This window comes from Somniosus microcephalus, chromosome 4, assembly GCF_052327205.1.
Source record: "Somniosus microcephalus isolate GS21.2 chromosome 4, FLI_Smic_1.0, whole genome shotgun sequence".
NCBI classification, from domain to species: Eukaryota; Metazoa; Chordata; class Chondrichthyes; order Squaliformes; family Somniosidae; genus Somniosus; species Somniosus microcephalus.
The window spans coordinates 263,525,789-263,541,533 of NC_140990.1; the positions used below are offsets into that span (position 1 = coordinate 263,525,789).

General features: G+C 47.0%; 1 protein-coding gene across 3 annotated transcripts in view; it reads left to right on the plus strand.

Moving 5' to 3' along the window:
• The window catches only part of gpd2 (glycerol-3-phosphate dehydrogenase 2 (mitochondrial)), a 188,449-nt gene that overhangs the window by 34,796 nt on the left and 137,908 nt on the right, over positions 1–15,745 (plus strand). The window contains exon 1 of one of the 3 annotated variants that reach the window (XM_085986320.1): positions 9,131–9,273. The exons of the other annotated variants lie outside the window; for them this stretch is intronic. The gene's annotated coding sequence lies outside the window, so the exon portion shown is untranslated. Of the gene's footprint in view, positions 1–9,130; positions 9,274–15,745 lie in introns of those variants that run through there. 3 annotated transcript variants of the gene reach the window in all.

Here is a 15,745-nt window from a genome sequence, read left to right on the forward strand (position 1 = left end):
AAATACATGGCAGACGCAGTATAACGTGGATAAATGTGAAGTTATCCAATTTGGTAGGAAAAACAGAAAGGCAGAGTATTATTTAAATGGTGCTAGATTGGGAAATGTTGATGTACAAAGGGACCTGGGTGTCCTTGTACACCAGTCACTGAAAGCAAACATGCAGGTACAGCAAGCAGTTAGGAAGGCAAATGGTATGTTGGCCTTCATTGCATGAGGATTTGAGTACAGGAGCAAGGGTGTCTTACTACAGTTACACAGGGCCTTGGTGAGACCACACCTGGAGTACTATGTGCAGTTTTGGTCTCCTTACCTAAGAAAGGATATACTTGCCATAGAGGGAGTGCAGTGAAGGTTCACCAGACTGATTCCTGGGATGGCAGGACTGTCGTATGAGGAGAGATTGGGTCGACTAGGTCTGTATTCACTAGAGTTTAGAAGAATGAGAGGGGATCTCATTGAAACATATAAAATTCTGGCAGGGCTAGACATGGGAGGATGCAGGGAGGATGTTTCCCCTGGCTGGGGGGTCTAGAACGAGGGGTCGCAGTCTCAGGATACGGGGTAGGACATTTAGGACTGTGATGACGAGAAATTTCTTCACTCTGAGTATGGTGAACCTGTGGAATTCTCTACCACTGAAGGCTGTGGAGGCCAAGTCACTGAATATATTTGAGAAGGAGATAGATAGATTTCTAGACACAAAAGGCATCAAGGGGTATGGGGAGAGAGCAGGAATATGGTACTGAGATAGAGGATTAGCCATGATCATATTGAATGGCGGAGCAGGCTCGAAGGGCCGAATGGCCTATTCTGCTCCTATTTTTCTATGTTTCTATGTTTCTATTTATCTGGAAAATAGTGTTTTAAATGGGTAATGGTGCAATCTTCAGAAAATATAATCTACAGTCATTACAAGGTGAAATGAATAGCTGCTTATCTAAAGGCCAGAAGACTTGATTAAACTAATACAATAGCAAAATAACGTTAACTCTGTTTCTCTCTCCACGGATGCTGTCTGGCCTGCTGAGTGTTTCCAGCATTTTCTGTTGCTGACGTGATTAAACTGTTGTTTGTGACAACTGTGTGAGAATGTGAATCTGTGTTTGTACACAAGGCTGTGATTATATTGTAGCTATTATATCAGACCAGTAACGATCCACAGTTGGCAGCACCACTTCTGGCTATAAATATTTCAAGAGCATGGCTTGGGGTGTCCATATTCTTAAAAGATTTTAATAAGCTTTCAGGACAGACCAGTGAATGCTGCCTTTACCCACGAAACCTGCACAGGGAGACTCACTAAAAAAGGATAAATTCTGTTGAATTTTGAGAGTTGCTTTGTGGAGTGCGTTTGTGCTTGGTGAGGTTGTTAATCTAGTGAAGTTTTACACCTGTGGACTGACAGTTGATTAATTAGATATTGTAATATTTTATTGTAACATTAAAGTACCAAGTGTACTATGTGTAACTATTTTTGATCCATCTGATACAAGGCACCTGTATACAATCAAAACATGTCTTTTCTAACCTCTGTCATACCTATGTAACCTTTATTCCCTCTGAGTCCATTCTCATGACATTTTAGCTGTGCTCCAGGCCTGAGCCCATTACTCCTATCACCCTTTTTTCTCTAGCCTCTCTTGGGCCCTTGTGTTTTGCCTCCTCCCTTTCCTGTTACCCAGTAATGCCACCTTTCATGTCTACCCTTTTAAATACTTTGCCAGCAATCCATGCTGCCCAAGCCATGCAGTGCCGGTGTGGCCCTTATCACCCAAACATTTGGGCCCCGATTTTCTGGCCGCTGTCAGGCGGCTTTTCATGCGGCCGGGGGCCAAAAATCAGCGGAAAAGCGGGTCGGGACCCCCGCCTGATTCCCTGCCCCGTCCGACTTTCGGATCGCCATTTCCACGCGCCCCGCTTCAGTCCCGGCCGCCGCTGGCGGGACTGCTCGTTGGAGCACTAATCACCAATGATCACCTTGTTAAGGAAGATTTTCCGGGGCTGTTGTGACTTTGGGGCTTTCCCCACATGAAACACGCCTGCGGGGAACCCCGCTGATGAGAGCTGGCGTGAAAACAGCTGGCTTGCTTGCTTGCAGCAGCAGGTCGCTGAGGGCTGAAGTGATTTAAATAGGCAGCATTTGCAGGCTGCAGGACCTTGTTGATCAAGGCTTGGGGGAACTTTTTGAAGCCTTAGGAGCAGCTGTAGAAAGTTGGACCCTCACACACTTCTCCAGTGTGAGCTCCTGGGAAGCCCCTCTCACCACCCTAACTCAGCGCCCCCTCAACGGAGGCATCTGCCAGAAGCATGGGAGGCCTTTGGTACCTTCCCTTCCTGGCATTAGAGGATCTCCAACAGCAGAGGTGGCAGCAGCAGAACCAGGAACAGCAGGATGAGCACCAGGAGCACCAGGCTGCTGCTCACTCACCTGAAGCTGCACAGACCAGAAGGGGCCAGCGCTTGGAAGTGGCTTGAGAGCACCTTGCTGCGCTTTAGGGGGCCAGTGGGACCCGTTTCTGCACTGGCAGTCCTACTTAGAAGGACTTCCATGAAGATCTGGTTTCTCTGTTCAACAGATGGCCAATGCTCCTCAAGAGATGTCATTCTCTTATGAGCACTCACCATGTTTTCCGTACCCTGGCGAGTTATCTCCTGCATGGAGGTTGCCAACCTTTCCATGGTGATGTGTTCATGCGCCAATGACTCCACAAAGGCTCTGCTCATGGTCGCTATGGACTCCTCCATTCGCTCCACACTCGCAGCGACCCTGGAGACAAAACCTGCCAGAGACTCCTGCATCTGTGCATGGAGATCCATCACCTCTTCTCTTGCGGATGGACCCAGAGGCAGAAGATCGACATGCAGCGCAGCTGAGCTGAGCTGGCAGAGTCCTGCACCCTCCGACGAGGACTCTCCACTGCCGTCCCTGTCTCCAGAATCTGCTGAGGCTCACTTGTGAGCTGTGAAACACCAGGTGACAACACTACTCTATGTCCCAAAGGTCCCCCCGAGGTGTGAGTGTCTGCGCTGGTGCTGGGTGCGCTTACTTCTGCTGACGCTGCGCCCTCAGAGGTTGGAGCTTCCTCTGAGGAGTCTGGCTGCACAGCCTCTTCCTCCTCCACAGTGAGGACGGGGGCTCTGGATGGTACTGTGGGGGAGTAAAGGAAGGAGTTAGAGATGTAATGCCAAGGTTCTTCTGGTGACTCCCAGCGAGTTGGCATCTGCTGACATCTGCATCCATGTAGCATTGGTCTCAGTGGGAGGCCTCTTCCTCCCTGACCTAGGGAAGAGGACCTCCCTGTGAGCCCTAACCCCATCCAATAATGCCTGCAGTGAAGCCTCGTCGAATTTGGAGGCAGCTCGGTGTCTGGCACTGGCCACAGCTGCTGCAGGCTCCTCTGCCATCCTGTATGGTTCGTTTGGAAGCCTTCAGAGGATGCAATGCTTGCTATGGACCTTGAAAGCACCACAAATGATGACATCATACTGTGGGGATTTCTGACTCGAATTGGACAATTAGCAAGGCTTCCCACATGCTGGGAATTAATTGGCCACTTGAGGGAAAATTGCGTGGAGCTGGCTGACACTTTTTTATGTGTGTCAGAAACCCCACATTCGGGGAAACCCGACCATTCCCCACACAAGCCGAAAATCGGGGCCCTGGTCTTTCCCTCTATTAGCAGCACCTTCTCCTCTTTTGATACCTCACCTTGTTTCACCTCTCTTATGTCTCCTTTAAACTCCTCATTGTCTGTCGGACCCCAAGAACTATTCTGAACTTTTAACCGAGCTATCATCTCTCCTTTATTCTCTCAGTCTTTGCGCTGTGACTTCAATCTCCATTTCAACTCCCCTTGCCTTCTCTCTTCTGAATCCACTGCCCTCTTGTCCTTCATAAACCTCTCCCTCTATGTAAACTCTTACCCATTTCACAGCCACCCCCTTAACCTTACCATTTGCCACACCCTTGCTACTCCCAATGTCTCGATCGCTGACAAGACCATCTCCAACCAATTCCTTGTATCTCTCACGACCCACATTCATCGACCCCACTTCCAACCCATTACCTTCTGTGCCTGTCCTTGGAAAGAATTCTCCCACAAGTCACTTACAACTGCACTGTCAAGCTCCTAATAGCCTAACCTTTGACCTTCCATTCACCATGATATTTCTGCTGTTGATTTGCTCAACCTCTCCCCCACTGGCACCTTTGGTTGTTTCCTCTGGTATGGTCCCCAGCTTTGCTCCTTCAAGTCCAAGTGGCACAGACCTAAGCATATCTGCCGTTCACCACATCTGGCTGGACCACATCAAGCACTATGAGGTCTCAATCTCCTCTGTCAAAACCACTCAGTACTCTAGGATTATCCTGATATTGTCTGACATCGATAAGAGTTTATATCATAGAAGGAAACTATTCGGCTCTTCATGTCTGTGCTAGTTATTTGCTTGAGCAATCCAAAACTAATCGCACTGCCCCACTCTCTTCCTCTGCTTCAAAGAATCATAGAATCATAGAAAGTTACAGCACAGAAGGAGGCCATTTCGGCCCATTGTGTCCGCGCCGGCCAACAAAGAACTATCCAGCCTAATCCCACTTCCCAGCTCTTGGTCCGTAGCCCTGCAGGTTAGAGCATCCCAACATCCAAGTACTTTTGAAATGTGGTTAGGGTTCCTGCCTCTACCACCCTTTCAGGCAGTGAGTTCCAGACCCCCACAACCCTCTGGGTGAAGAAATTTCCCCTCAAATCCCCTCTAAACCTTCCCCCAATTACTTTAAATCTGTGCCCCCTGGTTTTTGACCCCTCTGCTAAGGGAAATAGGCCCTTTCTATCCACTTTATCTATGTCCTCGTAATTTTATACACCTCAATAATGTCTCCCCTCAGCCTCCTCTGTTCCAAGGAAAACAGACCCAGGCTATCCAATATTTCCTCATAGCTAAGATCCTCTACTCCTGGCAACACCTTTGTAAATCTCCTCTGTACCCTCTCTAGTGCAATCTCATCTTTCCTGTAATGTGGTGACCAGAACTGCACGCGGTACACTAGCTGAGGCCTAAATAATGTTTTATACAGTTGAAGCATAACCCCCCCTGCTCTTGTATTCTATGCCACAGCTAATAAAGGCAAGCATTCCGTATACCTTCTTAACCACCTTATCACAGAAATCACAGAAATCACAGAAAACCCACAATGCAGATAGAGGCCATTTCGGCCCATCGAGCATGCACCGACACATATCCCACCCGATCCCCGTAACCCCTACACCAACACATATCCCACCCTATCCCCGTAACCCCACGTATTTAATCCCCCTAACACTAAGGGTCAATTTATCATAGCCAATCAACCTAACCCGCACATCTTTGGACTGTGGGAGGAAACCGGAGCACCCGGAGGAAACCCACGCAAACACGGGGAGAATATGCAAACTCCACACAGACAGTCACCCGAGGCCGGATTCGAACCCGGGTCCCTGGCGCTGTGAGGCAACAGTGCTAACCACTATGCCACCTGGCCTGCTACCTTCAGGGATCTATGGACATGCACTTTGTTCCTCTACACTATTCAGTGTCCTACCATTTAATGTGTATTCCCTTTCCTTGTTAGCCCTCCCCAAATGCATTACCTCACACTTCTCCGGATTGAATTCCATTTGCCACTGTTCTGCCCACCTGACCAATTTATTGATATCTTCCTGCAGTCTACAGCTTCCTTCTTCAGTATCAACCACACAGCCGATTTTAGTATCATCTGCAAACTTCTTAATCATATCCCCTATATTCAAGTCTAGATCATTGATATATACCACAAAAAGCAAGGGACCTAGTACTGAGCCCTGCAGAACCCCACTGGAAACAGTCTTCCAGTCACAAAAACACCCACCAACCATTACCCTCTGCTTCCTGTCTCCGAGCCAGTTTTGAATCCAACTTGACACTTTGCCCTGGGTCCCATGGGCTTTTAACTTCGTGACCAGTCTGCCATGTGGAACCTTATCAATTTTCCCCTAAAAGATGTAATGGTCTCTGCCTCAACCACTCCCATTCCATGCTCAAACAACTCTCATTTTAAAGACATTTTTGCTAACCTCTCTTATCACTCTCTAAATGATCATTTTAAATTAACAACCAATGCCTCCTCACTGACTCCCCAACAAAAGGAAAAAGCTTTTCTCTATTCACTGTATCAAGACTCTTAATCATTAAAAAAATCTCTATTAACCTCCTCTTAGTCTTCCCTGTTCTGGTAGAAATAGTCCCAGTATCTCAAATCTCTCCTCATATTTATAGTTTCCCTGATGTGGAGATGCCGGTGTTGGACTGGGGTGGACAAATGTAGGAAGTCACACAACACCAAGTTATAGTCCAACAGCTTTATTTGAAATCACAAGCTTTCGGAGCGCTGCTCCTTCGTCAGGTGAAGTGAAGAGAAGCATATAGGCACAGCATATATGGTCAGAGAAAACTGCCAGATGATTACAGGTAATCTTTCTAACTGCCCTTTATCACACCTCGGCAGAGAGATAATCACAGCAATCAAAGGTGTGAATGGTGTCCAAACAGGTCAGTCAGGAAAACATTACATCAAAGAACAATGAGGTGGGGTCACAAGGGGTCAAATGTTGCAGATGCTGGGGTCTGTATGAAAAACAGAAAAAAACCAAAAAACTTTGCTGGAAATCACAGCAGGTCCAGCTGCATCTGTGCAGAGAGAACAAGCCAACGACGACTTGAGTCTGGATGACTCTACGTCAGGTGGGATTACATGTAGCGTGACATGAGCCCAAGATCCCGGTTGAGGCCGTCCTCATGAGCGCGGAACTTGGCTATCAGTTTCTGCTCGACGATTTTGCGTTGTCGTGTGTCTCGAAGGCCACCTTGGAGAATGCTCACCCGAAGATCGGAGGCTGAATGTCCTTGACTGCTGTAGTGTTCCCCGACTGGGAGGGAACACTCCTGCCTGGCGATTGTTGTGCGGTGTCCATTCATCCGTTGTCACAGTGCCTGCATGGTCTCACCGATGTACCATGCTCCGGGGCATCCTTTCCTGCAACGTATGAGGTAGACAACATTGGCCGAGTCACATGAGTATGTACCATGTACCTGGTGGGTGGTGTCCTCACGTGTGATGATGGTATCTGTGTTGATGATCTGGCATGTCTTGCAGAGGTTGCCGTGGCAGGGTTGTGTGGTGGCGTGGTCGCTGTTCTCCTGAAAGCTGGGTAATTTGCTGCGAACGATGGTCTGTTTGAGGTTAGGCGGCTGTTTGAAGGTGAGTAGTGGAGGCATGGGGATGGCCTTAGCGAGGTGTTCGTCATCGTCGATGACATGTTGAAGGCTGCGGAGAACATGGCGTAGTTTCTCCGCTCCGGGGAAGTACTGGACGACGAAGGGTACTCTGTTGGTTGTGTCCCATGTTTGTCTTCTGAGGAGGTCTATGCGATTTTTCGCTGTGGCCCGTCGGAACTGTCGATCAACGAGTCGAGCGTCATATCCCGTTCTTACGAGGGCGTCTTTCAGCGTCTGCAGGTGTCCATCGCGTTCCTCCTCGTCTGAGCAGATCCTGTGTATTCGCAGGGCTTGTCCATAGGGGATGGCTTCTTTAATGTGGTTAGGGTGTCTACACGGACAACCTCACGATGCTCCACTTCTCCAGCTTCCACCCTTCAACCAACTTTCTATCCATGCTGCTATCCTCTTATACCAGATGCCTGAATTTTTCTAACATGCCTCTTGTGACACACTTTAACAGACACCTTCTGAAAATTAATTTGCACTATATCCACTGCATTCCCTTTATCTATCCAATCACTTCTGCAAAAAGTTGAAAAAAATGTGTTACTCAGCAGGTCAGGTAGCATCTATGACGACAACAAACAAACAATTGTTTCAGGTGCAGGCCCATCGTCAGAATTGGAGAATATTACAGCTGAACAGTATTTAAAAAGGAACAGAATAAAGCAGAGGATGGGAAAAGCACACACACATGCACATACACTTAAGAGAAATTAAATTGAATGACCTATAAAGTGATTCAGGGAAAAACAGAAGACGATTAATTGGCAGAAGTGATATTACCATGAGCCAATAGGAGGCATAATGAGAGAAATCACAGAGAATGTGTGAATAGCTTAGGTGGTTGGGGGTAAAACACATATAGATGGAACCATGAAAAACTGGCAAAGCGGAGTCGACTCTAGTAGCCCAGGAGGAGCCTTGGTGAAGAAAAGAGCAGGTCGACACCGAGGATGTAGACCGCCCCGCCAGCACGGTATACTGACAGTTGTCACAGTTTTACAAATAGAGTCAGTCAGTTTCCTTTATTTTCACTTGGCATTTCATATATTGATGCTTTACAGATGTGTACTAGGTGCATTGGCAAAGTTGTATCTCTATCTTGGGTGAGCTGTAATTTCCTCAGTTAAACACTGGGAAGACTAGAGCCGTGACCTTTGTCCGCTATCACAAACTCCATACCCTTGTCATCAGCTCCACCTCACTTCCTGGAGATTATCTCAGAATATACCAGGTCTATTGATCCCTAATTATTCTATTCTCTAGATAAAAATGATTAAGATCTACTGCTGGGGGGTGAGGGAGTAGCTAAGCTATTGCCCATCCGTGCTTAGGTTATCTAGGCCCAGATATTTGGGGTCTGCCTCTTTGACAGACGATGTACCCCATTTGAGGCAACAGAAACTGCAGTTATGTAGATTTCTCAGTCGTTTGATTTGGAGACTCTTAAACATGGCGATGGATTTCCATGTGTGCCAGAGTGCTGGAGGGCCAAAAATGGTTTGATCTTTTTTGCCCCAAATGCTGAACTGATCGGAGATTGCTGATCCCGTTATGAATCCACCCCTCCCCAAATAATTACATTGCATCAACACAAGTACAGTTTAACTAGGGTGTTGTTTTTTAAAAAGCTATAAAAGAAATGATTATGTTGTTATCATCAATATCACAGCCACTCGGTCTCCTACACTTTGGGATTACTCACTGGGCTGGGCAAAGATAACGCACAATTAAAAAAAACCCTCCCTGACCTGCCCTGATTGGTGCTGTAAATACGAAACCGAGCCCGCATTGGCTGCAGCGCCGCATTCCTGTTGGGCTACTTGAGCTATCAATCTCTGAGTAAGGTCATGATCACATAAGCTACCAGAAACGGTGTCATACAACGTAGTGCAAAGCCGAGCCTGTTTAATTGGGGTGGAGGTTGTGCAATTTTCAAGCAATGGGGAAGGACACGGACACTGGGATTTGGTGAGTGAGCTGTATTATTTTGACAGTTATAATGGGGTGCTGAAGTGTTAAAACATGTACCAAGCGGCGTTGCATCCTGCTTCCCCGACACAGCGGCCGGGACAGCGGTAATGGGCATCTATCGCCAGGCACAGTGATGTTATTAATGAGCGCAGCCAGGTTTCGCAGGCAACTTGACCCTGGATGCAATGCTGGCCGTTTTGTTCGTGCAGTCATTCGGGGTTTTATTTTCTTCCCGTGCAGCTACAGAAGTTATGTAACTGCCACCCTCAGCCGTTTTTTTTCTACTTCCCTATTCCTCGTTCTCCGCCTCCGCTGTTGAGCGGAGCGCAAACCCCGCCCGCTGCACCTGATTGGGGCTCTTCGCCGCGGCTGCTTTGGGCATCCCGAGCTTTGAGTGGTTGAAAGCGGCGTCAGTTGTGGGTGTGACAACTACCATAACCTCCCAGGAATTGGGCAGGTTCTGAAGGCGTCTCAGCAAGTCCCAAGTATTTTGCTTACAAATAAAAAAATCCCCCAGAAAATACTCAGCAGGTCAGGCAGCATCTGTGGAGACAGATACAGAGATAAAGGGCAGGATTTTCATTGGGCCGTGGAGGCGGGATTGGAGGCGTGTGGGGGGTTAAAATCTCAAAATGGGGGGGGGGGTGGGCACGAACCCATCCCGACCTGTTCTGGGACCCGCCACCCCGACGCGGGAAGGGGATTAGTGCCAATTAAAGTTTTTAGCCTAATCCCTATTTTTATTGCTGAAGTGTGGGATTCCCGACGGCTCCAAACCACGCCAAGTTAGCGAGGCAGGCCGTCGGGCTGAAGGGGTCGAGATGCCCGGTGTTCAGGTGAGTGATGGGTGCATGAGTGCAGAGGTAAGTGTGTTTGGTGTGTGTAAAGCGTTTAAAGACGTTTAATTACATTTACTTACCTTTTACAGCCTTCCTTCCTTCAGGTCTCGGGAAATCCCTCATCTCACTGGCACAGAAAGCAGAATGGCCACGAGCTGTCAAAAGTTGCAGCATTCAGCTTTCTGTTCTGGAGAGATCTCCAAATCAGCCTGAGAGGAAGGAATTAACTTGGAGTACAGATTGTCAGTGTTTGACAGCTTCAAACAGCTGTCAAATGCTGATATTTCATCTGTCAAAAGCTTTTGACAGATGAAATGTCAATCTGTGATGTCACCTGTTGCCGGGTGGCCCGTAATTGGCCTGCTGAGCCTGCTGGGCGGGCTCAACAAGGTCAATCAAGTGAAAATCAAGTGGGTTGGCCACAACTCGATGGAGGCGGGACTACAACCCCAAAAGTTGTAGTCCCGCCTCCCACACGCCTCCTCAATGAAAAGCCAGCCCAATGTTTCAGGTCGATGACCTTTCATCAGAACTTTTACTTGCAATGTTTTTTGAAAGAAAGGAAGAACTTGCATTGATATAGCGCCTTTCAAGACCCCTGGATGTCCCAAAGCTCTTTACAGCCAATGAAGTGTAGTCACTGTTGTAATTTAGGAAAGCAGCAGCCAATTTGCGCACAGCAAGCTCCCACAAACAGCAATGTGATAATGACCAGATAATTTTTTTTAGCGATGTTGATTGAGGGATAAATATTGGCTATGGATAACTCCCCTGCTCTTCTTCAAAATAGTGCCATGGAATCTTTTATGTCCACCTGAGAGAAAAGCCAGTGCCTCGGTTTAACATCTCAGCCAAAAGACGGCACCTCCGACAGTGCAGCACTCCCTCAGTATGGCACTGATAAGCCTAGATTTTTGTGCTCAAGTCTCTGGAGTGGGACTTGAACCCACAACCTTCTGCCTCAGAGGCTAGGGTGCTACCCACTGAGCCACGGTTGATAACCTGCTATGTCAGAGTAATCCTAGCTCTTTTTGCTTACTGTATTAGCACCATGCTATTTAATACTTGCTGGGATATGTGGGTGAAATTTACAGGCTTGGAGTTTCCTCTGCATTTGCACCCAGAGACGCACGTAATCTGGGCGCAAACCAATTATGTGGCTTAAAAGATCGCGAAAATATGAGCATAAGTGAATTGCAAAGGTAACTACAGTACATCTGTGAGGCTGAGAGTTACATGGATAGCACGTTTCAGGAGGTGGTCATCCCGCAGCTTAAGAGTATGCAGGCAGAGAGGGAATGGGTGATCACCAGACAGAAGAAGAGGACCAGGCAGGTAGTGCAGGAGACCCTGGAGTGCATCTTGCTCTCCAACCAGTATTCTGTTCTGAGTACTGGTGGGGGCGATGGTTCCTCTGGGGAGTGCAGCCAGAGACAAGTCCACGGCACCACAAGTGGCTCAGCTGCACAGGTGGGAAGGAAAAAGAGTGGAAGAGCAATAGTGGTAGGGGATTCGATAGTTCGGGGAGCAGACAGGCGTTTCTGTGGCCGCAGACGTGACTCCAGGATGGTATGTTGCCTCCCTGGTGCCAGGGTCAAGGATGTAACTGAGTGGCTGCAGGACACTCTGAAGGGGGAGGGTGAACAGCCAGAGGTCATTGTCCACCAATGACATAAGCAGAAAGAGGGATGAGGTCCTGCAGGCAGAGTTTAGGGAGCTAGGAGAGAAGTTAAAAAGCAAGACCTCAAAGGTTGTAATCTCCGGATTACTCCCGGTGCCAAGTGCTAGTGAGTACAGAAATAGGAAGATAGAACAGATGAATGCGTGGCTGGAGAGATGGTGCAGGAGGGAGGGCTTTAGATTCCTGAGGCATTGGGACCATTTCAGAGGAAGGTGGGACCTGTACAAGCCGGACGGGTTACACCTCAACAGAGCCGGGACCAATATTCTCGTGGGGAGGTTTGCTAGTGTTGTTGGGGAGGGTTTAAACTAGCTTGGCAGGGAGATGGGCACAGGCATATAGGAGTAGAAAAGAGGAATAAGGTGCATAAAAGAGTGAGTGTGTTGGATAGTACTCGAGAAGAAAGTAGTTTTAGAGGCGGAAGTAGTACCATATTAGATAGGAGCAGACTAAGAAAGACTATGAAAAATTCAAAAATGAGTTTAGAATGCATGTATGTAAATGCACAAAGTTTGGTGAATAAGGTTGGTGAGCTACAAGCACAATTAGCCATATGGCAATATGATGTTGTGGCAATAATGGAAACATGGCTTAAAAACGGTGAGGATAGGACACTTAATATTCAAGGGTACAAGGTGTTCAGAAAAGATAGGGAAGGAAAATAGGGAGGTGGGGTGGCAGTGCTGATTTAAGGAAGACATTGTAGTGTTGGAAAGGGAGGATGTTCTTGAGGAGACAAGGACAGAATCCATTTGGTTAGAATTGAGGAGCAAAAAGAGTATGATCAGGCTATTGGGTGTATTCTACAGGCCTCCAAATAGTGAGAGGGAGGTAGAGGAGCAAATCTGCAGGGAAATTGCAGAGATATGCAAGAGCTATAGAGTGGTGATATTGGAGGACTTTAATTACCCAAATATCAATTGGGATAATGCTAGGGTAAAGGGAAAGGGTGGGGGGGAAGAATTTCAGATATGTATTCGGGAGAATTTCCTTGACTAGTATGTTCTTGGCCCAACTAGGAAGGAGGCATTGCTGGATCTGGTGCTGGGGAATGAGGTAGGCCAGGTCGACCAAGTGTCTGTGGGAGTACACTTGAGTACGAGTGATCATCGTATCATAAGATTTAGATTAGCAATGGAGAGGTACAATGAACAATCTAGAGTGGAACTTCTAAACTGGAATAGGGCTAACTTCAATGGGATGCAAAAGGATCTAGCCAGGGTAAAATGGAACCAAAGACTGACAGGAAAAATTGTAATGGAACAATGGGTGATTTTTAAGGAGGAGATGTTCCAAGTACAGGCTAGGTACATTCCAACAAGAGGGAAGGGTAAGGGAACCAAAGCAAGGGCTCCTTGGATGACGAGGGAGATAGAGAAGATGATGAAACAAAAAAAAGAGGGTGTATGATGCACATCAGGTGAATTCTTCAAAGGAGAACCAGACCAAATACAATAAGTTGAGAGGGGAAGTGAAGATGAAAATAAGATTGACAAAGAGAGAATATGAGAGTAGAATGGCAGTTAACATAAAAGGGAACCCAAAAATCTTCTAGCATGTAAATAGTAAGCTGGTAGTAAGAGGCGGGGTGGGGCCTATTGGGGACAAAGAAGGTGATATATGCTTAGAGGCGCAGGGCAAGGCTAGAATATTCAATGAGTACATTGTATCAGTGTTTAACAAGGAGGGTGGATGCTGACAAAATATCGGTAGAAGCAATGGAAGGGGTGAAAATTGATAGATAGGATGTACTAGATAGGCTGGGTATGCTTAAGAGTGGATAAGTTGCCTGGTCCAGATGGCTTGCATCCCAGGTTGCTAAGGGAATTGGAGGGGAGGAGATAGGGAAGGGCATGCCATAATTTTCCAATCTTCCCTAGATGCAGGGAAGGTGCCTAAGGATTGGAAAGTGGCAAATGTGACCCCATTGTCCAAGAAGGACAATGCTAGTAACTACAGGCTGGTCAGTTTAACATCAGTGGTGGGTAAAGTTTTAAAAACAATAATCAAGGAAAAAATTAATGGGCATTTGGAGAGGTTTAAGCTAATTAAGGAGAGCCAACATGGTTTTGTAAAAGGCAGATCGTGTTTGACTAATCTAATTGAATTTTTTGATGAAGTAACAGGGAGGACTGATGAAGGGAATGCAATGGATGTTGTCAACATGGATTTTCGGAAGGCGTTTGACAAAGTAACACATAGAAGGCTGTTTAACAAAATTGAGGCTCATGGAATAGGTGGGTCAGTGGCAGCTTGGATCAAAATAGAAACATAGAAGATTGGAGCAGGAGTAGGCCATTCGGCCTCTCGAGCCTACTCCGCCATTCAATGCGATCATGGCTGATCATCCAAATTCAGTACTCTGTCCCTGCTTTCTCCCCCTATCCCTTGATCCCTTTAGCCTTAAGAAATATATCTAACTCCTTCTTGAATATATTTAATGAATTGGCCTCCACTGCTTTCTGTGATAGAGAATTCCACAAGTTCACCACTCTCTGGGAGAAGAAATTCCTCCTCATCTTTGTCCTAAATGGCTAACCCCTTATCCTTAGACTGTGACCCCTGGTTCTGGACTCCCCGACCATCGGGAACATCCTTCCTGCATCTAGTCTGTCTAGTCCTGTTAGAATTTTATAAGTTTCAATGAAATCCCCTCTCATTCTTCTAAACTCCAGCGAGTACAAGCCCAGTCGACCCAATCTCTCCTCATACGTCATTCCTGCCATCCCAGGTATCAGCCTTGTGAATCTTCGCTGCACTCCTTCCATGGCAAGAACATCCTTCCTCAGATAAGGCGACCAAAACTGCGCACAATACTCAAGATGTGGTCTCACCAAGGCCCTGTACAACTGCAGCAAGACATCCTTGTTCCTGTACTCAAAGCCTCTCGCTACGAAGGCCAACATACCATTTGCCTTCTTAACCGCCTGCTGCACCTGCATGCTTACCTTCAGCGACTGGTGCACAAGGACACCCAGGTCTCGTTGCACTTCCCCTTCTCCCAATCTATTGCCATTCAGATAATCTGCCGCCTTGTTTTTGACACCAAAGTGGATAACCTCGCATTTATCCACGTTATATTGCATCTGCCATGCTTCTGCCCAATCACCCAACCTGTCCAAATAATACTGGAGTTTCTCAGCATCCTCCTCACAGCACACACGTGTCGTCTGCAAACTTGGAGTTATTACATCTAGTTCCCTCGTCCAGCTCATTAATATATATTGTGAATAGCTGGGGTCTAGGACCGATCCCTACGGTACCCCACTAGTCACTGCCTGCCACTCGGAAAAAGAGCCATTTATTCCAACTCTGCTTTCTCTCTGCCAACCAGTTCTCTATCCAAGTCAATACCTTGCCCCCAATCCCATGTGCCTTAACTTTACATGCTAATCTCTTATGCGGGACCTTATCGAAAGCCTTTTGAAAGTCCAAATACACCACATCCACTGGTTCTCCCTTATCTATTTTACCAGTTACATCCTCAAAAAATTCCAGTAGATTAGTCAAGCACGATTTACCTTTTGTAAATCCATGTTGACTTTGTCCGATCCGGTCACTTTTTTCCAAGTGCTCTGCTATTGCATCTTTTATAATGGACTCTAGCATTTTCCCCACTACCGATGTCAGGCTTACCGGTCTGTAATTCCCCGTTTACTCTCTCTACCACCTTTTTTGAACAGTGGGGTAACATTAGCTACCCGCCAATCCATGGGTACTGTTCCAGAGTCTATCGAATTTTGGAAGCTGACCAGCAATGCATCTACTATTTCTAGGGCCACTTCCTTAAGTACCCTAGGATGTAGATTATCAGGCCCTGGGGATTTATCGGCCTTCGATCCCGTCAATTTCTCCAACACCATTTCCCTACAAATACTGATTTCTATCAGTTCCTCCCTTTCATTAGACCCTATGTTGCCTGACATTTCTGGGAGGTTATTTGTGTCCT